General features: G+C 45.0%; 1 pseudogene; it reads right to left on the reverse strand.

Moving 5' to 3' along the window:
• Positions 1–1,140: 1,140 nt before the first annotated feature.
• LOC101584844 lies at positions 1,141–2,805 on the reverse strand (annotated as a pseudogene).
• Positions 2,806–3,882: the final 1,077 nt, after the last annotated feature.

Below are 3,882 nucleotides of genomic sequence, written 5' to 3' on the forward strand. Positions count from 1 at the left end.
TCTCTGCTTTCCAGCCTCTTTACCACTGAAACAGCCAAGGTTTTCCAAGTTCAATCCCCTATGAAGGATGTATCAGGGCTGTGTCAGAGCTCCGCCATTAATTTTTAATTTTAGGGAAGCGTCTACAGAGTGTTCAGGGTCTCACTACTAGATCGGACTTATAGTGATCCATCTGTTTGCAGCCTCCCAAGAGCTGGGATTACAGATGGGTGCCATCATGCCCAGTCTCAATTGCTGTCTCAGTGCTTCCTGGGGACAGGGCCAGAACTGCAGGCCCAGGGATCAAACACCCAGCCCCTGGGCCTGCTTGTAGGTGCTTTAATCTGCTGAGCTATTTGGCCAGCCCTTATTTTTTAAAATTTAAATTAGTTTTAAACTGGTGTATAGAAACATAGAAATCCCTGTAATTTTTTTATGCAGGATCTACAGGGTCTCACTATATAGATCAAAACTGTGCAATGTTTAACTCATTTTATTTATTATTTATTTATTTATTTGGTCAGAACCGGGGATTGAACTCAGGCCCTTGCGCTTGCCAGGGAAGCACTTATTCCACTGAGCCACCTCCCCTATTTAACTCACTTTAAACAGATCTATTTCCTGAAATATTAATCATTTCTTTCTTTTCTTTTGTCTAAGTGCTTTTATTTGAAACAAGTACTTGTAGTAAGCAAGAGTGTACTTTCCCCACTCCAAAGAAAAACAGGACACCAGACTTCATTTGGTAGCATACTTCCAACAATGTGAGCATCCTCCTACTCATTGTGGCTGGGGTAACATTGGTTTATAAGCAGTTGTTCTTACACAAAATATTACCCCAGACTACTTGTGCCACACAAAAAGAAGTGGTCTCCCATCCAAGTACTAACCAGGCCCGACCCTGCTTAGCTTCTAAGATCAGATGAGATCGGGCGCGTTCAGGGTGGTATGGCTGTAGATGAATAAAGAAGTGGTCTCAATTCCATGTGCAGGGTAGCATGTTCTCTAGGTGCTGAAAAGGTGGGAGAAGCACAAATACAACCCACTCTTTCAAAAAACTAAATTCAAAGTAGAATTTTCATTTCCCCCATCTCCTGTAACAAAAGGTAGTGCTGAGATCCAGCACCCAGATTTGGTTTTATCCTGACCATTTATAGAGTCCCCCCCATGACTTGCATCATTAGGGTTATGAATAATAGTTCACTTTGAAGACAGCTGGATTTACTCTTTCCTCCTCTTCTTGCCTTCATGGTCATGTTCCTTGCGGTGGCTACCATCTGAGGGTCTTTTAGGGCCACCATGCTGTTTGGCTTCTTCCAAAAATTTGTCCAGACCACAAGGATCCTCTTCAAACTGAGCAGGTCCTTCGTGGCCTCTTACAGTCAGAACCAGGCAATTCCTTGTAGGGAACAAATCTGTTGGTTTTTATTCTGGCTTCTAGGTCATCACCATACATATCCTTGCTCAGATTTTTACTGGGCCTGTAAATACTCTGGGCCATATCTTTACCACCTCTCCAGGCTTGATCATAAACATTGGAAATTTCATCTTCTCCACCAGCAAATCCACTGTCCATACCCTTAGATTGGTTGAAGAGCCTTTGGTCATATTGAACTTCATTTAAAGTCATAGGATGGGGCTCACCAAGAGCAATGACTTCGCTGATATCTCGATTTTCATTTCTCTACAGTTTGGACCTCTTATCAGGAGCTGTCCTGGAAAGACTCTGATAATGTTGTCTCTCTTTTCACCTGTCATGCTGGATTTCGTCTCTGTCACAGGCTTCTCCATCCTCTTTTTCCACATGGGTTTTGATGCCAGCTCTCCTCTCCCTAGATTTTTGGGCATTTCTCTAAGTTTTTCTTCATGTTTCTCCTTTTCTTTTCAAGCCATTTCTGTTCCACCTGAGCACGCATCTCCACAGCTTCATGAGCCTTCTGATCAGCAATGCAGAAAGCTTCCGCCAGCTTGGTGAAGTTTTTCATTTATGTGTACTGTCTGAAGTCCTCTTCCATCCGGAGCCAGAAGTTTGTCTAATGGAATTGTACAGCCCTTTGCATTTTTCCAGTTGGAAATACAAGGAGGAATCTTCCACTCTTGCTGTTCCTTTACAGTCATCTTCCAACTAGGAGACTGCATGACAGGTGCAGGAGGAGAAGGTGGTCCTCGAGGAATTCTCTTATTAATTTTGAACCTTGGAGGCTCCATTGGATCTTTCTGCATTTCTAGCACTCGAATAACCCTCTGTTTAGCTCCAGAGTTAAAAGCCACTCCCTGCTGGGATGGTGTGTATTGGATATACCGAGCAGGAGCAAGCTTATCGGCGGCTCATTCTGGCATGAATGCAGCAGGCTTCTGTGATACCGACTTCTCCAAGGCTACCCTTGTCTTTTCTGTTATCTCTTTAATAGATTCTCCTTCGGGTCTCTGCAGATCTGAATCATCTGCATTCATAACCTCTGTTGGAACCAAGTCGGTGCATTTACTATAAATGACCTTGGCCTTTGACTGTCCTTGTTGAGCAATTGCCTCATATTGAATTTCTCCTTTAGGATCCACCTGAATGGCCAAGGCATACGACATTTTTTTCTTTTGCCCCATATCCAGTGGATACTGGGCCACATGGATCTCTGGAAAAGCACCTCCATCTCCAAAATCCTCTAACAACCGAGGTATCCAACCTTTCCTGTATCCGTATGGGGGAGGTTCTCATCGGGAGGAAACCAGTGAGGCCTGCTGTGATCGCTGAGATCTGGCTTTTTCTTCAGCCTCAAGCAGGTCCTGAGATAGTTTAACAGGTGTAGGTAAAATGCTGATGACCACCATCTTCTTCTGCTTCTTCCTATTTAGCATTTCTTTATGGTAAAAACTTTCTTTTGGGGGGGATGCTTTAAACAACGTACATATCTGAAATGCCATACACTGACCCCTATTTATTCTGATACATCTTTTCCCCATGGCGATTTAGGGGATCTTCAATCTAACATAAATATATCATAAACATTTGGTCACTTGGGTGTACACCTCGCATCTTTCATGGAGAAAAACGCTGAAGAACAAAGACCCGACACAAGTGTGTACAGTGAGACTGTGCTTCAAATATTTGTTTCCCCGAGATAGGGCTCCACACACCTGTTCAGTTAAGAAAAACGAGCTTACAATTCAGGAGAACACTTAGCCACTAATGAGGTGCCATGTGGAGGGTGTCTGCCACACACCCATCGGAACAGGCTCCAGCTGCCCAGGCTCCCTGCTGTTCAGTCTCATGCCAATTCAGCTGGACCTCGGCTCCTTCTCTTTGGCTTCCTTCATCGTTTTCCATGGCTCGATTCAGGCCTCACCTCTTTGAGTGCTTCGTATGCTCAATATGGACAGGAATTATCTCAGCAAGGGCCCTTAACTTGCCTGTTGACCAAGCTATCAACAGCACACTGAATAAAGCTGTGGACTCTTACAGTTTTGCTGTGGTGACACGCCATGGTGACATTCCTTTTGCAGATCCGTTGCCTTGTTGTGTACAATATCCTCCTCGTAGATTTGCATCTATGTGGCCAAAAGTGCAGCCTCATGTTTTCTAAAAGGCATAGACAACATAGTCCAGGTTCCTTTCCTCTTTCCCTTTGTATTCCTCATTTTGGCAAATTACTGGGCAATGGCAGCTCCAGCTCAGAGGGTAGAAACCTTCCAGATTCTTCCTTCTAGCATCCTGAGGCACACATCATCAGGTATTACTACAGTCGCTTCATTGTGCAGGGCACTCCTGGCTTTCTTGCTCCTTCCAGCCTTTGAAAGTTAGCTATTCCTCCGCCGATGGCCCTCTGCCCCTGCAGCTCCTGCCTGCCCCTGCAGCTCCTGCCTGCCCCTGTAGCTCCTGCCTGCCCCTGCAGCTCCTGCCTGCCCCTG

Source organism: Octodon degus, unplaced genomic scaffold (assembly GCF_000260255.1).
Source record: "Octodon degus isolate 3935 unplaced genomic scaffold, OctDeg1.0 scaffold00007, whole genome shotgun sequence".
Lineage (NCBI taxonomy): Eukaryota > Metazoa > Chordata > Mammalia > Rodentia > Octodontidae > Octodon > Octodon degus.